At 68.3% G+C, this 20776-nt stretch overlaps 10 non-coding genes across 10 annotated transcripts; all 10 read left to right on the top strand.

Moving 5' to 3' along the window:
- The first annotated feature begins 124 nt into the window (after positions 1 to 124).
- On the top strand, positions 125 to 243 carry LOC132596063 (5S ribosomal RNA). Its single transcript, XR_009562168.1, has one exon. It is a non-coding gene; the product is annotated as a 5S ribosomal RNA (ribosomal RNA).
- Positions 244 to 2938: 2695 nt separating this feature from the next.
- LOC132596062 (5S ribosomal RNA) lies at positions 2939 to 3057 on the top strand. The gene has a single exon (XR_009562167.1). It is a non-coding gene; the product is annotated as a 5S ribosomal RNA (ribosomal RNA).
- Positions 3058 to 3988: 931 nt separating this feature from the next.
- LOC132596061 (5S ribosomal RNA) lies at positions 3989 to 4107 on the top strand. Its single transcript, XR_009562166.1, has one exon. It is a non-coding gene; the product is annotated as a 5S ribosomal RNA (ribosomal RNA).
- A 930-nt stretch (positions 4108 to 5037) lies between these two features.
- LOC132596060 (5S ribosomal RNA) lies at positions 5038 to 5156 on the top strand. Its single transcript, XR_009562165.1, has one exon. It is a non-coding gene; the product is annotated as a 5S ribosomal RNA (ribosomal RNA).
- A 2696-nt stretch (positions 5157 to 7852) lies between these two features.
- Positions 7853 to 7971, top strand: LOC132596058 (5S ribosomal RNA). The gene has a single exon (XR_009562163.1). It is a non-coding gene; the product is annotated as a 5S ribosomal RNA (ribosomal RNA).
- A 932-nt stretch (positions 7972 to 8903) lies between these two features.
- Positions 8904 to 9022, top strand: LOC132596057 (5S ribosomal RNA). Its single transcript, XR_009562162.1, has one exon. It is a non-coding gene; the product is annotated as a 5S ribosomal RNA (ribosomal RNA).
- A 2696-nt stretch (positions 9023 to 11718) lies between these two features.
- On the top strand, positions 11719 to 11837 carry LOC132596056 (5S ribosomal RNA). Its single transcript, XR_009562161.1, has one exon. It is a non-coding gene; the product is annotated as a 5S ribosomal RNA (ribosomal RNA).
- Positions 11838 to 14532: 2695 nt separating this feature from the next.
- On the top strand, positions 14533 to 14651 carry LOC132596055 (5S ribosomal RNA). The gene has a single exon (XR_009562160.1). It is a non-coding gene; the product is annotated as a 5S ribosomal RNA (ribosomal RNA).
- A 2695-nt stretch (positions 14652 to 17346) lies between these two features.
- Positions 17347 to 17465, top strand: LOC132596054 (5S ribosomal RNA). The gene has a single exon (XR_009562159.1). It is a non-coding gene; the product is annotated as a 5S ribosomal RNA (ribosomal RNA).
- Positions 17466 to 20159: 2694 nt separating this feature from the next.
- Positions 20160 to 20278, top strand: LOC132596053 (5S ribosomal RNA). Its single transcript, XR_009562158.1, has one exon. It is a non-coding gene; the product is annotated as a 5S ribosomal RNA (ribosomal RNA).
- Positions 20279 to 20776: the final 498 nt, after the last annotated feature.

Here is a 20776-nt window from a genome sequence, read left to right as displayed (position 1 = left end):
TCCGTTGCCCCTGCCTGGGCGGGCGAGGGGGCCCTGCCGGGGCGGGCCGGCCGCCAGGCTGGCGTTAAGGCGCCAGCGCCAGCGAAACTGGGCCTCAAGAGGCCGCCCGCGGCCCCCCGCCCCCGTCTACGGCCATACCACCCTGAACGCGCCCGATCTCGTCTGATCTCGGAAGCTAAGCAGGGTCGGGCCTGGTTAGTACTTGGATGGGAGACCGCCTGGGAATACCGGGTGCTGTAGGCTTTTTGCCTCCCGCTCCGCCCGCCTTCTCCTTTACTCGCCCGCGGCGGGGGGGCCGCCGGCTCCGCCCCCGCCGAGCCCCGCTGCAGGCAGTAGTCAAGGTGGGTTTACCTGCCCGAGCAGGAAGCTTGGGCGATGGCAGAAGTGGGAAGAAACTCTTGAGCACAGGTTCTTGGGATCCACGGAGCAGCGCATGCACATGCGATGGGTGCCTACACAGCTGGCTTGCTTGTCTGTGGGGAAAGGCGAGATGGGTCAGGGCCTGGGTTCCTGAGGGGCTGAGAATCAAGGCAGGGATAGAAGAAAGGGGACAGGCCCACATCCCCTGAACCCACGCCGGCGCCCACTCACCTTTGTGGAAAATACGATTGAAAAGTGCCCGCAAGAATCTCTTCAGATGCCTCCAGAGTTGAGGGAAGAAGGGGAGGGGGGAGGCCGGGAGCAGGGTGAGCCCTGAAATCCAACCCTTGTCCCGGTCACACCCCAGCAGCCCTCCCACCTCAGCCCCTTCAAGACCCCAGGGCTCCCCCAACCGCGCTGCACAGATCCTGCCCTGACCATAGTCACCATGTTGATCCCCACGTTGAGCAAGATGAAGCTGACCGGGATCAGAAGAATTGAGTATCCTTGCTCCTGGCATTTCCTGGGGATGGGGCCAGTGAACGGCTCGGCTCGGTAGTAGTTTCGCTCACCCATGGCCGTTGGTCCCAGGACTGCCTGGGCCCTCTGCCCTCCAGTTTTAACTGGGAGCCAGACTGGGTCATAATGGGGCAGGTGGTGAGGTCACAGTGAGGGAGGGGGATGAAAAGGAGGGCCCAGAGTGGCATTCCCTGGTAACCAGGGTCAGGTAAGCTGAGCCTGGACAGTCAAACAGGGCCCGGTGGCCGGCATACATCCCCTCGAGCGGTCATTCATTCGCTCACCGCCCGCTGACTCACTTGTTCAAATGACACATTGCGTCTCTTGGCCCCTCTTGAGACTAGGAAGACCTTGGCCTCAGAGGCCTGCTGAAGGCCTGGCTGGAGTCCAGAGCCTCAGCCTTCTTCATGCCCTTCACTGGGCCTGGAGCTGGACCTGCCCAGATGTGGAACCTCCCAGTTTGGAAGCAACTTCTTGTATGAGGCTCTCTGTGGACAGGGACAGCTGAGACACAGAGGAGGTGCCCAGAGACCAGGGGTTTGGAGTCTGCAGCTGCAGATGTACTTAGTGCATGGTATAGGACCAGGAGGGGCCTGCTGGCAGAACTGTGGCCACTAAACCAAAGGGACCCTCAGGCCAAGAAGGGGACACTGGCTTCTTATTGCAGGAAGCCAAGCGCAGGGACCCAGGCTGGCAGAAGGAGTGGCGCTTCCAAGCCACAGACCACCAATGTTTCCTGGACTCTGGCGCTCTTTATTCCTCTCTCCATGCCCTGCCGCCCCCTGCCCCTGCCCCCACTTGCTGCTGGTAAGTTCATTTTCCCAGTCTGGCTCCCGTGCAGAGAGGGCCTGGAGGCCGAGGTGGAAGGTAGCAGCGAGTTGGCCCGCGCTTGGCCCTCCTGCGGTTGCCGCTTCAGCACCAGACTGTCATACACCTGGTAGTTGGCATTGCCTCCCGGGTTCCGGCTGAGTGGCATGAAGGTGGGCGGGGGTGGAGGGTGCTCGGTAGCCTGGACGTCGGGCAGGAGGTGAGAGGGGCGGAGGAGCAGCGCTGAGCTGGGAGCCGGGGCCCGCTGGTCCGAGGCCTCGGCCAGTACCGTGAGGGAGGCGGAGGTGGCCACAGGGCGCCGCAAGGGCAGGATCTCAGCCCATTCGGCCGCCGGGTGCCGCACCTCGTGGGGATCGCGGGAGTAATCCAAGTGTCCCGTGGAGGGATGCAGGCTGCGGTTGGACTCGCTGTGAGCACAGCTGGGGAGGCTACGTCTGTGGGCCGGTGGGGTGTCGCGCTACCAGGCGTCGGGCCGGTAGACCCGAGGCACCAGAGCGGATGGAGGCTCAGAGCCCTCCAGACCCAGACTCCGCCGCGGGCCCAGTTGCCGTCCTTTCGGCCCGCGAGCCCCTCGACCTGCACCTGGCCGCCCCCACCGGCGCCCAGCCCCGGCGCCGCCACCTGTGTGCCGGTGTGTCCCTCCACAGCTCCCTCCGACAAAAGCCCCCCCCACCCCGCCCCTCTGGCGTGTCACCGCGGCCGGGTGCGGGAGCGGGATCGAGGGCAGGGGCCGCTTCCCCGGGCCTGCCGGCCACCAGGGGCGGGGTCCTGAGCTCGGCGGGGGGTGTGGGGGCAAGGGTGGCCTTGCCGGGGCTGAGGGGCCGTGGCGACTCAATGGTGGCTCCCGGTGGCTTCGGGCCAGCTGCTGTCGGGCAGGAGGGCCGGCCCGGGCTGCGGCCGGGCTGCGCCTAGGGCCGCGTGGGCGGGCAGGGCCGATGCCCAAGGGACCGCGGGCCCCGGGCCCTGAAGCCTCCGGGGCCACGTCCCTGTGAGCGACGTGCGGGATCTTGGGCGGGGCGCCAAGCGCCGAAGGGTTTGCTGGGTCACGGCCGCCCTGGGCTGGGAGGTGGTCGCCAAACCCTCCGCCGCCGCCCGATACCCGAGACCTCCGTTGCCCCTGCCTGGGCGGGCGAGGGGGCCCTGCCGGGGCGGGCCGGCCGCCAGGCTGGCGTTAAGGCGCCAGCGCCAGCGAAACTGGGCCTCAAGAGGCCGCCCGCGGCCCCCCGCCCCCGTCTACGGCCATACCACCCTGAACGCGCCCGATCTCGTCTGATCTCGGAAGCTAAGCAGGGTCGGGCCTGGTTAGTACTTGGATGGGAGACCGCCTGGGAATACCGGGTGCTGTAGGCTTTTTGCCTCCCGCTCCGCCCGCCTTCTCCTTTACTCGCCCGCGGCGGGGGCCGCCGGCTCCGCCCCCGCCGGGCCCCGCTGCAGGCCCCACCTCCTCAGGCCCCTCCCACCACGGCGCGCGCCGGCGGGGTCGCTCCCCGCCGGCCCGGCCGGCCAGGCGGCCAGAAGGCGGCCCTGGAAGGCAGGCGCACCCCAGACGCTCCCGGGGTGGCTGGCCCGGACCCAGACTCCGCCGCGGGCCCAGTTGCCGTCCTTTCGGCCCGCGAGCCCCTCGACCTGCACCTGGCCGCCCCCACCGGCGCCCAGCCCCGGCTCCGCCACCTGTGTGCCGGTGTGTCCCTCCACAGCTCCCTCCGACAAAAGCCCCCCCCACCCCGCCCCTCTGGCGTGTCACCGCGGCCGGGTGCGGGAGCGGGATCGAGGGCAGGGGCCGCTTCCCCGGGCCTGCCGGCCACCAGGGGCGGGGTCCTGAGCTCGGCGGGGGGTGTGGGGGCAAGGGTGGCCTTGCCGGGGCTGAGGGGCCGTGGCGACTCAATGGTGGCTCCCAGTGGCTTCGGGCCAGCTGCTGTCGGGCAGGAGGGCCGGCCCGGGCTGCGGCCGGGCTGCGCCTAGGGCCGCGTGGGCGGGCAGGGCCGATGCCCAAGGGACCGCGGGCCCCGGGCCCTGAAGCCTCCGGGGCCACGTCCCTGTGAGCGACGTGCGGGATCTTGGGCGGGGCGCCAAGCGCCGAAGGGTTTGCTGGGTCACGGCCGCCCTGGGCTGGGAGGTGGTCGCCAAACCCTCCGCCGCCGCCCGATACCCGAGACCTCCGTTGCCCCTGCCTGGGCGGGCGAGGGGGCCCTGCCGGGGCGGGCCGGCCGCCAGGCTGGCGTTAAGGCGCCAGCGCCAGCGAAACTGGGCCTCAAGAGGCCGCCCGCGGCCCCCCGCCCCCGTCTACGGCCATACCACCCTGAACGCGCCCGATCTCGTCTGATCTCGGAAGCTAAGCAGGGTCGGGCCTGGTTAGTACTTGGATGGGAGACCGCCTGGGAATACCGGGTGCTGTAGGCTTTTTGCCTCCCGCTCCGCCCGCCTTCTCCTTTACTCGCCCGCGGCGGGGGCCGCCGGCTCCGCCCCCGCCGGGCCCCGCTGCAGGCCCCACCTCCTCAGGCCCCTCCCACCACGGCGCGCGCCGGCGGGGTCGCTCCCCGCCGGCCCGGCCGGCCAGGCGGCCAGAAGGCGGCCCTGGAAGGCAGGCGCACCCCAGACGCTCCCGGGGTGGCTGGCCCGGACCCAGACTCCGCCGCGGGCCCAGTTGCCATCCTTTCGGCCCGCGAGCCCCTCGACCTGCACCTGGCCGCCCCCACCGGCGCCCAGCCCCGGCGCCGCCACCTGTGTGCCGGTGTGTCCCTCCACAGCTCCCTCCGACAAAAGCCCCCCCCACCCCGCCCCTCTGGCGTGTCACCGCGGCCGGGTGCGGGAGCGGGATCGAGGGCAGGGGCCGCTTCCCCGGGCCTGCCGGCCACCAGGGGCGGGGTCCTGAGCTCGGCGGGGGGTGTGGGGGCAAGGGTGGCCTTGCCGGGGCTGAGGGGCCGTGGCGACTCAATGGTGGCTCCCAGTGGCTTCGGGCCAGCTGCTGTCGGGCAGGAGGGCCGGCCCGGGCTGCGGCCGGGCTGCGCCTAGGGCCGCGTGGGCGGGCAGGGCCGATGCCCAAGGGACCGCGGGCCCCGGGCCCTGAAGCCTCCGGGGCCACGTCCCTGTGAGCGACGTGCGGGATCTTGGGCGGGGCGCCAAGCGCCGAAGGGTTTGCTGGGTCACGGCCGCCCTGGGCTGGGAGGTGGTCGCCAAACCCTCCGCCGCCGCCCGATACCCGAGACCTCCGTTGCCCCTGCCTGGGCGGGCGAGGGGTCCTGCCGGGGCGGGCCGGCCGCCAGGCTGGTGTTAAGGCGCCAGCGCCAGCGAAACTGGGCCTCAAGAGGCCGCCCGCGGCCCCCCGCCCCCGTCTACGGCCATACCACCCTGAACGCGCCCGATCTCGTCTGATCTCGGAAGCTAAGCAGGGTCGGGCCTGGTTAGTACTTGGATGGGAGACCGCCTGGGAATACCGGGTGCTGTAGGCTTTTTGCCTCCCGCTCCGCCCGCCTTCTCCTTTACTCGCCCGCGGCGGGGGGGCCGCCGGCTCCGCCCCCGCCGAGCCCCGCTGCAGGCAGTAGTCAAGGTGGGTTTACCTGCCCGAGCAGGAAGCTTGGGCGATGGCAGAAGTGGGAAGAAACTCTTGAGCACAGGTTCTTGGGATCCACGGAGCAGCGCATGCACATGCGATGGGTGCCTACACAGCTGGCTTGCTTGTCTGTGGGGAAAGGCGAGATGGGTCAGGGCCTGGGTTCCTGAGGGGCTGAGAATCAAGGCAGGGATAGAAGAAAGGGGACAGGCCCACATCCCCTGAACCCACGCCGGCGCCCACTCACCTTTGTGGAAAATACGATTGAAAAGTGCCCGCAAGAATCTCTTCAGATGCCTCCAGAGTTGAGGGAAGAAGGGGAGGGGGGAGGCCGGGAGCAGGGTGAGCCCTGAAATCCAACCCTTGTCCCGGTCACACCCCAGCAGCCCTCCCACCTCAGCCCCTTCAAGACCCCAGGGCTCCCCCAACCGCGCTGCACAGATCCTGCCCTGACCGTAGTCACCATGTTGATCCCCACGTTGAGCAAGATGAAGCTGACCGGGATCAGAAGAATTGAGTATCCTTGCTCCTGGCATTTCCTGGGGATGGGGCCAGTGAACGGCTCGGCTCGGTAGTAGTTTCGCTCACCCATGGCCGTTGGTCCCAGGACTGCCTGGGCCCTCTGCCCTCCAGTTTTAACTGGGAGCCAGACTGGGTCATAATGGGGCAGGTGGTGAGGTCACAGTGAGGGAGGGGGATGAAAAGGAGGGCCCAGAGTGGCATTCCCTGGTAACCAGGGTCAGGTAAGCTGAGCCTGGACAGTCAAACAGGGCCCGGTGGCCGGCATACATCCCCTCGAGCGGTCATTCATTCGCTCACCGCCCGCTGACTCACTTGTTCAAATGACACATTGCGTCTCTTGGCCCCTCTTGAGACTAGGAAGACCTTGGCCTCAGAGGCCTGCTGAAGGCCTGGCTGGAGTCCAGAGCCTCAGCCTTCTTCATGCCCTTCACTGGGCCTGGAGCTGGACCTGCCCAGATGTGGAACCTCCCAGTTTGGAAGCAACTTCTTGTATGAGGCTCTCTGTGGACAGGGACAGCTGAGACACAGAGGAGGTGCCCAGAGACCAGGGGTTTGGAGTCTGCAGCTGCAGATGTACTTAGTGCATGGTATAGGACCAGGAGGGGCCTGCTGGCAGAACTGTGGCCACTAAACCAAAGGGACCCTCAGGCCAAGAAGGGGACACTGGCTTCTTATTGCAGGAAGCCAAGCGCAGGGACCCAGGCTGGCAGAAGGAGTGGCGCTTCCAAGCCACAGACCACCAATGTTTCCTGGACTCTGGCGCTCTTTATTCCTCTCTCCATGCCCTGCCGCCCCCTGCCCCTGCCCCCACTTGCTGCTGGTAAGTTCATTTTCCCAGTCTGGCTCCCGTGCAGAGAGGGCCTGGAGGCCGAGGTGGAAGGTAGCAGCGAGTTGGCCCGCGCTTGGCCCTCCTGCGGTTGCCGCTTCAGCACCAGACTGTCATACACCTGGTAGTTGGCATTGCCTCCCGGGTTCCGGCTGAGTGGCATGAAGGTGGGCGGGGGTGGAGGGTGCTCGGTAGCCTGGACGTCGGGCAGGAGGTGAGAGGGGCGGAGGAGCAGCGCTGAGCTGGGAGCCGGGGCCCGCTGGTCCGAGGCCTCGGCCAGTACCGGGAGGGAGGCGGAGGTGGCCACAGGGCGCCGCAAGGGCAGGATCTCAGCCCATTCGGCCGCCGGGTGCCGCACCTCGTGGGGATCGCGGGAGTAATCCAAGTGTCCCGTGGAGGGATGCAGGCTGCGGTTGGACTCGCTGTGAGCACAGCTGGGGAGGCTACGTCTGTGGGCCGGTGGGGTGTCGCGCTACCAGGCGTCGGGCCGGTAGACCCGAGGCACCAGAGCGGATGGAGGCTCAGAGCCCTCCAGACCCAGACTCCGCCATGGGCCCAGTTGCCGTCCTTTCGGCCCGCGAGCCCCTCGACCTGCACCTGGCCGCCCCCACCGGCGCCCAGCCCCGGCGCCGCCACCTGTGTGCCGGTGTGTCCCTCCACAGCTCCCTCCGACAAAAGCCCCACCCCCACCCCGCCCCTCTGGCGTGTCACCGCGGCCGGGTGCGGGAGCGGGATCGAGGGCAGGGGCCGCTTCCCCGGGCCTGCCGGCCACCAGGGGCGGGGTCCTGAGTCGGCGGGGGGTGTGGGGGCAAGGGTGGCCTTGCCGGGGCTGAGGGGCCGTGGCGACTCAATGGTGGCTCCCGGTGGCTTCGGGCCAGCTGCTGTCGGGCAGGAGGGCCGGCCCGGGCTGCGGCCGGGCTGCGCCTAGGGCCGCGTGGGCGGGCAGGGCCGATGCCCAAGGGACCGCGGGCCCCGGGCCCTGAAGCCTCCGGGGCCACGTCCCTGTGAGCGACGTGCGGGATCTTGGGCGGGGCGCCAAGCGCCGAAGGGTTTGCTGGGTCACGGCCGCCCTGGGCTGGGAGGTGGTCGCCAAACCCTCTGCCGCCGCCCGATACCCGAGACCTCCGTTGCCCCTGCCTGGGCGGGCGAGGGGGCCCTGCCGGGGCGGGCCGGCCGCCAGGCTGGCGTTAAGGCGCCAGCGCCAGCGAAACTGGGCCTCAAGAGGCCGCCCGCGGCCCCCCGCCCCCGTCTACGGCCATACCACCCTGAACGCGCCCGATCTCGTCTGATCTCGGAAGCTAAGCAGGGTCGGGCCTGGTTAGTACTTGGATGGGAGACCGCCTGGGAATACCGGGTGCTGTAGGCTTTTTGCCTCCCGCTCCGCCCGCCTTCTCCTTTACTCGCCCGCGGCGGGGGCCGCCGGCTCCGCCCCCGCCGGGCCCCGCTGCAGGCCCCACCTCCTCAGGCCCCTCCCACCACGGCGCGCGCCGGCGGGGTCGCTCCCCGCCGGCCCGGCCGGCCAGGCGGCCAGAAGGCGGCCCTGGAAGGCAGGCGCACCCCAGACGCTCCCGGGGTGGCTGGCCCGGACCCAGACTCCGCCGCGGGCCCAGTTGCCGTCCTTTCGGCCCGCGAGCCCCTCGACCTGCACCTGGCCGCCCCCACCGGCGCCCAGCCCCGGCGCCGCCACCTGTGTGCCGGTGTGTCCCTCCACAGCTCCCTCCGACAAAAGCCCCCCCCCACCCCGCCCCTCTGGCGTGTCACCGCGGCCGGGTGCGGGAGCGGGATCGAGGGCAGGGGCCGCTTCCCCGGGCCTGCCGGCCACCAGGGGCGGGGTCCTGAGCTCGGCGGGGGGTGTGGGGGCAAGGGTGGCCTTGCCGGGGCTGAGGGGCCGTGGCGACTCAATGGTGGCTCCCAGTGGCTTCGGGCCAGCTGCTGTCGGGCAGGAGGGCCGGCCCGGGCTGCGGCCGGGCTGCGCCTAGGGCCGCGTGGGCGGGCAGGGCCGATGCCCAAGGGACCGCGGGCCCCGGGCCCTGAAGCCTCCGGGGCCACGTCCCTGTGAGCGACGTGCGGGATCTTGGGCGGGGCGCCAAGCGCCGAAGGGTTTGCTGGGTCACGGCCGCCCTGGGCTGGGAGGTGGTCGCCAAACCCTCCGCCGCCGCCCGATACCCGAGACCTCCGTTGCCCCTGCCTGGGCGGGCGAGGGGGCCCTGCCGGGGCGGGCCGGCCGCCAGGCTGGCGTTAAGGCGCCAGCGCCAGCGAAACTGGGCCTCAAGAGGCCGCCCGCGGCGCCCCGCCCCCGTCTACGGCCATACCACCCTGAACGCGCCCGATCTCGTCTGATCTCGGAAGCTAAGCAGGGTCGGGCCTGGTTAGTACTTGGATGGGAGACCGCCTGGGAATACCGGGTGCTGTAGGCTTTTTGCCTCCCGCTCCGCCCGCCTTCTCCTTTACTCGCCCGCGGCGGGGGGGCCGCCGGCTCCGCCCCCGCCGAGCCCCGCTGCAGGCAGTAGTCAAGGTGGGTTTACCTGCCCGAGCAGGAAGCTTGGGCGATGGCAGAAGTGGGAAGAAACTCTTGAGCACAGGTTCTTGGGATCCACGGAGCAGCGCATGCACATGCGATGGGTGCCTACACAGCTGGCTTGCTTGTCTGTGGGGAAAGGCGAGATGGGTCAGGGCCTGGGTTCCTGAGGGGCTGAGAATCAAGGCAGGGATAGAAGAAAGGGGACAGGCCCACATCCCCTGAACCCACGCCGGCGCCCACTCACCTTTGTGGAAAATACGATTGAAAAGTGCCCGCAAGAATCTCTTCAGATGCCTCCAGAGTTGAGGGAAGAAGGGGAGGGGGGAGGCCGGGAGCAGGGTGAGCCCTGAAATCCAACCCTTGTCCCGGTCACACCCCAGCAGCCCTCCCACCTCAGCCCCTTCAAGACCCCAGGGCTCCCCCAACCGCGCTGCACAGATCCTGCCCTGACCGTAGTCACCATGTTGATCCCCACGTTGAGCAAGATGAAGCTGACCGGGATCAGAAGAATTGAGTATCCTTGCTCCTGGCATTTCCTGGGGATGGGGCCAGTGAACGGCTCGGCTCGGTAGTAGTTTCGCTCACCCATGGCCGTTGGTCCCAGGACTGCCTGGGCCCTCTGCCCTCCAGTTTTAACTGGGAGCCAGACTGGGTCATAATGGGGCAGGTGGTGAGGTCACAGTGAGGGAGGGGGATGAAAAGGAGGGCCCAGAGTGGCATTCCCTGGTAACCAGGGTCAGGTAAGCTGAGCCTGGACAGTCAAACAGGGCCTGGTGGCCGGCATACATCCCCTCGAGCGGTCATTCATTCGCTCACCGCCCGCTGACTCACTTGTTCAAATGACACATTGCGTCTCTTGGCCCCTCTTGAGACTAGGAAGACCTTGGCCTCAGAGGCCTGCTGAAGGCCTGGCTGGAGTCCAGAGCCTCAGCCTTCTTCATGCCCTTCACTGGGCCTGGAGCTGGACCTGCCCAGATGTGGAACCTCCCAGTTTGGAAGCAACTTCTTGTATGAGGCTCTCTGTGGACAGGGACAGCTGAGACGCAGAGGAGGTGCCCAGAGACCAGGGGTTTGGAGTCTGCAGCTGCAGATGTACTTAGTGCATGGTATAGGACCAGGAGGGGCCTGCTGGCAGAACTGTGGCCACTAAACCAAAGGGACCCTCAGGCCAAGAAGGGGACACTGGCTTCTTATTGCAGGAAGCCAAGCGCAGGGACCCAGGCTGGCAGAAGGAGTGGCGCTTCCAAGCCACAGACCACCAATGTTTCCTGGACTCTGGCGCTCTTTATTCCTCTCTCCATGCCCTGCCGCCCCCTGCCCCTGCCCCCACTTGCTGCTGGTAAGTTCATTTTCCCAGTCTGGCTCCCGTGCAGAGAGGGCCTGGAGGCCGAGGTGGAAGGTAGCAGCGAGTTGGCCCGCGCTTGGCCCTCCTGCGGTTGCCGCTTCAGCACCAGACTGTCATACACCTGGTAGTTGGCATTGCCTCCCGGGTTCCGGCTGAGTGGCATGAAGGTGGGCGGGGGTGGAGGGTGCTCGGTAGCCTGGACGTCGGGCAGGAGGTGAGAGGGGCGGAGGAGCAGCGCTGAGCTGGGAGCCGGGGCCCGCTGGTCCGAGGCCTCGGCCAGTACCGGGAGGGAGGCGGAGGTGGCCACAGGGCGCCGCAAGGGCAGGATCTCAGCCCATTCGGCCGCCGGGTGCCGCACCTCGTGGGGATCGCGGGAGTAATCCAAGTGTCCCGTGGAGGGATGCAGGCTGCGGTTGGACTCGCTGTGAGCACAGCTGGGGAGGCTACGTCTGTGGGCCGGTGGGGTGTCGCGCTACCAGGCGTCGGGCCGGTAGACCCGAGGCACCAGAGCGGATGGAGGCTCAGAGCCCTCCAGACCCAGACTCCGCCGCGGGCCCAGTTGCCGTCCTTTCGGCCCGCGAGCCCCTCGACCTGCACCTGGCCGCCCCCACCGGCGCCCAGCCCCGGCGCCGCCACCTGTGTGCCGGTGTGTCCCTCCACAGCTCCCTCCGACAAAAGCCCCCCCCCACCCCGCCCCTCTGGCGTGTCACCGCGGCCGGGTGCGGGAGCGGGATCGAGGGCAGGGGCCGCTTCCCCGGGCCTGCCGGCCACCAGGGGCGGGGTCCTGAGCTCGGCGGGGGGTGTGGGGGCAAGGGTGGCCTTGCCGGGGCTGAGGGGCCGTGGCGACTCAATGGTGGCTCCCAGTGGCTTCGGGCCAGCTGCTGTCGGGCAGGAGGGCCGGCCCGGGCTGCGGCCGGGCTGCGCCTAGGGCCGCGTGGGCGGGCAGGGCCGATGCCCAAGGGACCGCGGGCCCCGGGCCCTGAAGCCTCCGGGGCCACGTCCCTGTGAGCGACGTGCGGGATCTTGGGCGGGGCGCCAAGCGCCGAAGGGTTTGCTGGGTCACGGCCGCCCTGGGCTGGGAGGTGGTCGCCAAACCCTCCGCCGCCGCCCGATACCCGAGACCTCCGTTGCCCCTGCCTGGGCGGGCGAGGGGGCCCTGCCGGGGCGGGCCGGCCGCCAGGCTGGCGTTAAGGCGCCAGCGCCAGCGAAACTGGGCCTCAAGAGGCCGCCCGCGGCCCCCCGCCCCCGTCTACGGCCATACCACCCTGAACGCGCCCGATCTCGTCTGATCTCGGAAGCTAAGCAGGGTCGGGCCTGGTTAGTACTTGGATGGGAGACCGCCTGGGAATACCGGGTGCTGTAGGCTTTTTGCCTCCCGCTCCGCCCGCCTTCTCCTTTACTCGCCCGCGGCGGGGGGGCCGCCGGCTCCGCCCCCGCCGAGCCCCGCTGCAGGCAGTAGTCAAGGTGGTTTACCTGCCCGAGCAGGAAGCTTGGGCGATGGCAGAAGTGGGAAGAAACTCTTGAGCACAGGTTCTTGGGATCCACGGAGCAGCGCATGCACATGCGATGGGTGCCTACACAGCTGGCTTGCTTGTCTGTGGGGAAAGGCGAGATGGGTCAGGGCCTGGGTTCCTGAGGGGCTGAGAATCAAGGCAGGGATAGAAGAAAGGGGACAGGCCCACATCCCCTGAACCCACGCCGGCGCCCACTCACCTTTGTGGAAAATACGATTGAAAAGTGCCCGCAAGAATCTCTTCAGATGCCTCCAGAGTTGAGGGAAGAAGGGGAGGGGGGAGGCCGGGAGCAGGGTGAGCCCTGAAATCCAACCCTTGTCCCGGTCACACCCCAGCAGCCCTCCCACCTCAGCCCCTTCAAGACCCCAGGGCTCCCCCAACCGCGCTGCACAGATCCTGCCCTGACCGTAGTCACCATGTTGATCCCCACGTTGAGCAAGATGAAGCTGACCGGGATCAGAAGAATTGAGTATCCTTGCTCCTGGCATTTCCTGGGGATGGGGCCAGTGAACGGCTCGGCTCGGTAGTAGTTTCGCTCACCCATGGCCGTTGGTCCCAGGACTGCCTGGGCCCTCTGCCCTCCAGTTTTAACTGGGAGCCAGACTGGGTCATAATGGGGCAGGTGGTGAGGTCACAGTGAGGGAGGGGGATGAAAAGGAGGGCCCAGAGTGGCATTCCCTGGTAACCAGGGTCAGGTAAGCTGAGCCTGGACAGTCAAACAGGGCCTGGTGGCCGGCATACATCCCCTCGAGCGGTCATTCATTCGCTCACCGCCCGCTGACTCACTTGTTCAAATGACACATTGCGTCTCTTGGCCCCTCTTGAGACTAGGAAGACCTTGGCCTCAGAGGCCTGCTGAAGGCCTGGCTGGAGTCCAGAGCCTCAGCCTTCTTCATGCCCTTCACTGGGCCTGGAGCTGGACCTGCCCAGATGTGGAACCTCCCAGTTTGGAAGCAACTTCTTGTATGAGGCTCTCTGTGGACAGGGACAGCTGAGACGCAGAGGAGGTGCCCAGAGACCAGGGGTTTGGAGTCTGCAGCTGCAGATGTACTTAGTGCATGGTATAGGACCAGGAGGGGCCTGCTGGCAGAACTGTGGCCACTAAACCAAAGGGACCCTCAGGCCAAGAAGGGGACACTGGCTTCTTATTGCAGGAAGCCAAGCGCAGGGACCCAGGCTGGCAGAAGGAGTGGCGCTTCCAAGCCACAGACCACCAATGTTTCCTGGACTCTGGCGCTCTTTATTCCTCTCTCCATGCCCTGCCGCCCCCTGCCCCTGCCCCCACTTGCTGCTGGTAAGTTCATTTTCCCAGTCTGGCTCCCGTGCAGAGAGGGCCTGGAGGCCGAGGTGGAAGGTAGCAGCGAGTTGGCCCGCGCTTGGCCCTCCTGCGGTTGCCGCTTCAGCACCAGACTGTCATACACCTGGTAGTTGGCATTGCCTCCCGGGTTCCGGCTGAGTGGCATGAAGGTGGGCGGGGGTGGAGGGTGCTCGGTAGCCTGGACGTCGGGCAGGAGGTGAGAGGGGCGGAGGAGCAGCGCTGAGCTGGGAGCCGGGGCCCGCTGGTCCGAGGCCTCGGCCAGTACCGGGAGGGAGGCGGAGGTGGCCACAGGGCGCCGCAAGGGCAGGATCTCAGCCCATTCGGCCGCCGGGTGCCGCACCTCGTGGGGATCGCGGGAGTAATCCAAGTGTCCCGTGGAGGGATGCAGGCTGCGGTTGGACTCGCTGTGAGCACAGCTGGGGAGGCTACGTCTGTGGGCCGGTGGGGTGTCGCGCTACCAGGCGTCGGGCCGGTAGACCCGAGGCACCAGAGCGGATGGAGGCTCAGAGCCCTCCAGACCCAGACTCCGCCGCGGGCCCAGTTGCCGTCCTTTCGGCCCGCGAGCCCCTCGACCTGCACCTGGCCGCCCCCACCGGCGCCCAGCCCCGGCGCCGCCACCTGTGTGCCGGTGTGTCCCTCCACAGCTCCCTCCGACAAAAGCCCCCCCCCACCCCGCCCCTCTGGCGTGTCACCGCGGCCGGGTGCGGGAGCGGGATCGAGGGCAGGGGCCGCTTCCCCGGGCCTGCCGGCCACCAGGGGCGGGGTCCTGAGCTCGGCGGGGGGTGTGGGGGCAAGGGTGGCCTTGCCGGGGCTGAGGGGCCGTGGCGACTCAATGGTGGCTCCCAGTGGCTTCGGGCCAGCTGCTGTCGGGCAGGAGGGCCGGCCCGGGCTGCGGCCGGGCTGCGCCTAGGGCCGCGTGGGCGGGCAGGGCCGATGCCCAAGGGACCGCGGGCCCCGGGCCCTGAAGCCTCCGGGGCCACGTCCCTGTGAGCGACGTGCGGGATCTTGGGCGGGGCGCCAAGCGCCGAAGGGTTTGCTGGGTCACGGCCGCCCTGGGCTGGGAGGTGGTCGCCAAACCCTCCGCCGCCGCCCGATACCCGAGACCTCCGTTGCCCCTGCCTGGGCGGGCGAGGGGGCCCTGCCGGGGCGGGCCGGCCGCCAGGCTGGCGTTAAGGCGCCAGCGCCAGCGAAACTGGGCCTCAAGAGGCCGCCCGCGGCCCCCCGCCCCCGTCTACGGCCATACCACCCTGAACGCGCCCGATCTCGTCTGATCTCGGAAGCTAAGCAGGGTCGGGCCTGGTTAGTACTTGGATGGGAGACCGCCTGGGAATACCGGGTGCTGTAGGCTTTTTGCCTCCCGCTCCGCCCGCCTTCTCCTTTACTCGCCCGCGGCGGGGGGGCCGCCGGCTCCGCCCCCGCCGAGCCCCGCTGCAGGCAGTAGTCAAGGTGGTTTACCTGCCCGAGCAGGAAGCTTGGGCGATGGCAGAAGTGGGAAGAAACTCTTGAGCACAGGTTCTTGGGATCCACGGAGCAGCGCATGCACATGCGATGGGTGCCTACACAGCTGGCTTGCTTGTCTGTGGGGAAAGGCGAGATGGGTCAGGGCCTGGGTTCCTGAGGGGCTGAGAATCAAGGCAGGGATAGAAGAAAGGGGACAGGCCCACATCCCCTGAACCCACGCCGGCGCCCACTCACCTTTGTGGAAAATACGATTGAAAAGTGCCCGCAAGAATCTCTTCAGATGCCTCCAGAGTTGAGGGAAGAAGGGGAGGGGGGAGGCCGGGAGCAGGGTGAGCCCTGAAATCCAACCCTTGTCCCGGTCACACCCCAGCAGCCCTCCCACCTCAGCCCCTTCAAGACCCCAGGGCTCCCCCAACCGCGCTGCACAGATCCTGCCCTGACCGTAGTCACCATGTTGATCCCCACGTTGAGCAAGATGAAGCTGACCGGGATCAGAAGAATTGAGTATCCTTGCTCCTGGCATTTCCTGGGGATGGGGCCAGTGAACGGCTCGGCTCGGTAGTAGTTTCGCTCACCCATGGCCGTTGGTCCCAGGACTGCCTGGGCCCTCTGCCCTCCAGTTTTAACTGGGAGCCAGACTGGGTCATAATGGGGCAGGTGGTGAGGTCACAGTGAGGGAGGGGGATGAAAAGGAGGGCCCAGAGTGGCATTCCCTGGTAACCAGGGTCAGGTAAGCTGAGCCTGGACAGTCAAACAGGGCCCGGTGGCCGGCATACATCCCCTCGAGCGGTCATTCATTCGCTCACCGCCCGCTGACTCACTTGTTCAAATGACACATTGCGTCTCTTGGCCCCTCTTGAGACTAGGAAGACCTTGGCCTCAGAGGCCTGCTGAAGGCCTGGCTGGAGTCCAGAGCCTCAGCCTTCTTCATGCCCTTCACTGGGCCTGGAGCTGGACCTGCCCAGATGTGGAACCTCCCAGTTTGGAAGCAACTTCTTGTATGAGGCTCTCTGTGGACAGGGACAGCTGAGACGCAGAGGAGGTGCCCAGAGACCAGGGGTTTGGAGTCTGCAGCTGCAGATGTACTTAGTGCATGGTATAGGACCAGGAGGGGCCTGCTGGCAGAACTGTGGCCACTAAACCAAAGGGACCCTCAGGCCAAGAAGGGGACACTGGCTTCTTATTGCAGGAAGCCAAGCGCAGGGACCCAGGCTGGCAGAAGGAGTGGCGCTTCCAAGCCACAGACCACCAATGTTTCCTGGACTCTGGCGCTCTTTATTCCTCTCTCCATGCCCTGCCGCCCCCTGCCCCTGCCCCCACTTGCTGCTGGTAAGTTCATTTTCCCAGTCTGGCTCCCGTGCAGAGAGGGCCTGGAGGCCGAGGTGGAAGGTAGCAGCGAGTTGGCCCGCGCTTGGCCCTCCTGCGGTTGCCGCTTCAGCACCAGACTGTCATACACCTGGTAGTTGGCATTGCCTCCCGGGTTCCGGCTGAGTGGCATGAAGGTGGGCGGGGGTGGAGGGTGCTCGGTAGCCTGGACGTCGGGCAGGAGGTGAGAGGGGCGGAGGAGCAGCGCTGAGCTGGGAGCCGGGGCCCGCTGGTCCGAGGCCTCGGCCAGTACCGTGAGGGAGGCGGAGGTGGCCACAGGGCGCCGCAAGGGCAGGATCTCAGCCCATTCGGCCGCCGGGTGCCGCACCTCGTGGGGATCGCGGGAGTAATCCAAGTGTCCCGTGGAGGGATGCAGGCTGCGGTTGGACTCGCTGTGAGCACAGCTGGGGAGGCTACGTCTGTGGGCCGGTGGGGTGTCGCGCTACCAGGCGTCGGGCCGGTAGACCCGAGGCACCAGAGCGGATGGAGGCTCAGAGCCCTCCAGACCCAGACTCCGCCGCGGGCCCAGTTGCCGTCCTTTCGGCCCGCGAGCCCCTCGACCTGCACCTGGCCGCCCCCACCGGCGCCCAGCCCCGGCGCCGCCACCTGTGTGCCGGTGTGTCCCTCCACAGCTCCCTCCGACAAAAGCCCCCCCCCACCCCGCCCCTCTGGCGTGTCACCGCGGCCGGGTGCGGGAGCGGGATCGAGGGCAGGGGCCGCTTCCCCGGGCCTGCCGGCCACCAGGGGCGGGGTCCTGAGCTCGGCGGGGGGTGTGGGGGCAAGGGTGGCCTTGCCGGGGCTGAGGGGCCGTGGCGACTCAATGGTGGCTCCCAGTGGCTTCGGGCCAGCTGCTGTCGGGCAGGAGGGCCGGCCCGGGCTGCGGCCGGGCTGCGCCTAGGGCCGCGTGGGCGGGCAGGGCCGATGCCCAAGGGACCGCGGGCCCCGGGCCCTGAAGCCTCCGGGGCCACGTCCCTGTGAGCGACGTGCGGGATCTTGGGCGGGGCGCCAAGCGCCGAAGGGTTTGCTGGGTCACGGCCGCCCTGGGCTGGGAGGTGGTCGCCAAACCCTCCGCCGCCGCCCGATACCCGAGACCTCCGTTGCCCCTGCCTGGGCGGGCGAGGGGGCCCTGCCGGGGCGGGCCGGCCGCCAGGCTGGCGTTAAGGCGCCAGCGCCAGCGAAACTGGGCCTCAAGAGGCCGCCCGCGGCCCCCCGCCCCCGTCTACGGCCATACCACCCTGAACGCGCCCGATCTCGTCTGATCTCGGAAGCTAAGCAGGGTCGGGCCTGGTTAGTACTTGGATGGGAGACCGCCTGGGAATACCGGGTGCTGTAGGCTTTTTGCCTCCCGCTCCGCCCGCCTTCTCCTTTACTCGCCCGCGGCGGGGGGGCCGCCGGCTCCGCCCCCGCCGAGCCCCGCTGCAGGCAGTAGTCAAGGTGGTTTACCTGCCCGAGCAGGAAGCTTGGGCGATGGCAGAAGTGGGAAGAAACTCTTGAGCACAGGTTCTTGGGATCCACGGAGCAGCGCATGCACATGCGATGGGTGCCTACACAGCTGGCTTGCTTGTCTGTGGGGAAAGGCGAGATGGGTCAGGGCCTGGGTTCCTGAGGGGCTGAGAATCAAGGCAGGGATAGAAGAAAGGGGACAGGCCCACATCCCCTGAACCCACGCCGGCGCCCACTCACCTTTGTGGAAAATACGATTGAAAAGTGCCCGCAAGAATCTCTTCAGATGCCTCCAGAGTTGAGGGAAGAAGGGGAGGGGGGAGGCCGGGAGCAGGGTGAGCCCTGAAATCCAACCCTTGTCCCGGTCACACCCCAGCAGCCCTCCCACCTCAGCCCCTTCAAGACCCCAGGGCTCCCCCAACCGCGCTGCACAGATCCTGCCCTGACCGTAGTCACCATGTTGATCCCCACGTTGAGCAAGATGAAGCTGACCGGGATCAGAAGAATTGAGTATCCTTGCTCCTGGCATTTCCTGGGGATGGGGCCAGTGAACGGCTCGGCTCGGTAGTAGTTTCGCTCACCCATGGCCGTTGGTCCCAGGACTGCCTGGGCCCTCTGCCCTCCAGTTTTAACTGGGAGCCAGACTGGGTCATAATGGGGCAGGTGGTGAGGTCACAGTGAGGGAGGGGGATGAAAAGGAGGGCCCAGAGTGGCATTCCCTGGTAACCAGGGTCAGGTAAGCTGAGCCTGGACAGTCAAACAGGGCCCGGTGGCCGGCATACATCCCCTCGAGCGGTCATTCATTCGCTCACCGCCCGCTGACTCACTTGTTCAAATGACACATTGCGTCTCTTGGCCCCTCTTGAGACTAGGAAGACCTTGGCCTCAGAGGCCTGCTGAAGGCCTGGCTGGAGTCCAGAGCCTCAGCCTTCTTCATGCCCTTCACTGGGCCTGGAGCTGGACCTGCCCAGATGTGGAACCTCCCAGTTTGGAAGCAACTTCTTGTATGAGGCTCTCTGTGGACAGGGACAGCTGAGACGCAGAGGAGGTGCCCAGAGACCAGGGGTTTGGAGTCTGCAGCTGCAGATGTACTTAGTGCATGGTATAGGACCAGGAGGGGCCTGCTGGCAGAACTGTGGCCACTAAACCAAAGGGACCCTCAGGCCAAGAAGGGGACACTGGCTTCTTATTGCAGGAAGCCAAGCGCAGGGACCCAGGCTGGCAGAAGGAGTGGCGCTTCCAAGCCACAGACCACCAATGTTTCCTGGACTCTGGCGCTCTTTATTCCTCTCTCCATGCCCTGCCGCCCCCTGCCCCTGCCCCCACTTGCTGCTGGTAAGTTCATTTTCCCAGTCTGGCTCCCGTGCAGAGAGGGCCTGGAGGCCGAGGTGGAAGGTAGCAGCGAGTTGGCCCGCGCTTGGCCCTCCTGCGGTTGCCGCTTCAGCACCAGACTGTCATACACCTGGTAGTTGGCATTGCCTCCCGGGTTCCGGCTGAGTGGCATGAAGGTGGGCGGGGGTGGAGGGTGCTCGGTAGCCTGGACGTCGGGCAGGAGGTGAGAGGGGCGGAGGAGCAGCGCTGAGCTGGGAGCCGGGGCCCGCTGGTCCGAGGCCTCGGCCAGTACCGTGAGGGAGGCGGAGGTGGCCACAGGGCGCCGCAAGGGCAGGATCTCAGCCCATTCGGCCGCCGGGTGCCGCACCTCGTGGGGATCGCGGGAGTAATCCAAGTGTCCCGTGGAGGGATGCAGGCTGCGGTTGGACTCGCTGTGAGCACAGCTGGGGAGGCTACGTCTGTGGGCCGGTGGGGTGTCGCGCTACCAGGCGTCGGGCCGGTAGACCCGAGGCACCAGAGCGGATGGAGGCTCAGAGCCCTCCAGACCCAGACTCCGCCGCGGGCCCAGTTGCCGTCCTTTCGGCCCGCGAGCCCCTCGACCTGCACCTGGCCGCCCCCACCGGCGCCCAGCCCCGGCGCCGCCACCTGTGTGCCGGTGTGTCCCTCCACAGCTCCCTCCGACAAAAGCCCCCCCCACCCCGCCCCTCTGGCGTGTCACCGCGGCCGGGTGCGGGAGCGGGATCGAGGGCAGGGGCCGCTTCCCCGGACCTGCCGGCCACCAGGGGCGGGGTCCTGAGCTCGGCGGGGGGTGTGGGGGCAAGGGTGGCCTTGCCGGGGCTGAGGGGCCGTGGCGACTCAATGGTGGCTCCCAGTGGCTTCGGGCCAGCTGCTGTCGGGCAGGAGGGCCGGCCCGGGCTGCGGCCGGGCTGCGCCTAGGGCCGCGTGGGCGGGCAGGGCCGATGCCCAAGGGACCGCGGGCCCCGGGCCCTGAAGCCTCCGGGGCCACGTCCCTGTGAGCGACGTGCGGGATCTTGGGCGGGGCGCCAAGCGCCGAAGGGTTTGCTGGGTCACGGCCGCCCTGGGCTGGGAGGTGGTCGCCAAACCCTCCGCCGCCGCCCGATACCCGAGACCTCCGTTGCCCCTGCCTGGGCGGGCGAGGGGGCCCTGCCGGGGCGGGCCGGCCGCCAGGCTGGCGTTAAGGCGCCAGCGCCAGCGAAACTGGGCCTCAAGAGGCCGCCCGCGGCCCCCCGCCCCCGTCTACGGCCATACCACCCTGAACGCGCCCGATCTCGTCTGATCTCGGAAGCTAAGCAGGGTCGGGCCTGGTTAGTACTTGGATGGGAGACCGCCTGGGAATACCGGGTGCTGTAGGCTTTTTGCCTCCCGCTCCGCCCGCCTTCTCCTTTACTCGCCCGCGGCGGGGGCCGCCGGCTCCGCCCCCGCCGGGCCCCGCTGCAGGCCCCACCTCCTCAGGCCCCTCCCACCACGGCGCGCGCCGGCGGGGTCGCTCCCCGCCGGCCCGGCCGGCCAGGCGGCCAGAAGGCGGCCCTGGAAGGCAGGCGCACCCCAGACGCTCCCGGGGTGGCTGGCCCGGACCCAGACTCCGCCGCGGGCCCAGTTGCCGTCCTTTCGGCCCGCGAGCCCCTCGACCTGCACCTGGCCGCCCCCACCGGCGCCCAGCCCCGGCGCCGCCACCTGTGTGCCGGTGTGTCCCTCCACAGCTCCCTCCGACAAAAGCCCCCCCCACCCCGCCCCTCTGGCGTGTCACCGCGGCCGGGTGCGGGAGCGGGATCGAGGGCAGGGGCCGCTTCCCCGGGCCTGCCGGCCACCAGGGGCGGGGTCCTGAGCTCGGCGGGGGGTGTGGGGGCAAGG

The sequence above is a fragment of the Globicephala melas genome, unplaced genomic scaffold (genome assembly GCF_963455315.2).
Source record: "Globicephala melas unplaced genomic scaffold, mGloMel1.2 SCAFFOLD_417, whole genome shotgun sequence".
Taxonomy (NCBI): domain Eukaryota; kingdom Metazoa; phylum Chordata; class Mammalia; order Artiodactyla; family Delphinidae; genus Globicephala; species Globicephala melas.
Note: the sequence above shows the minus strand (reverse complement) of the source record. Positions and strands in the feature narration are given on the sequence as shown.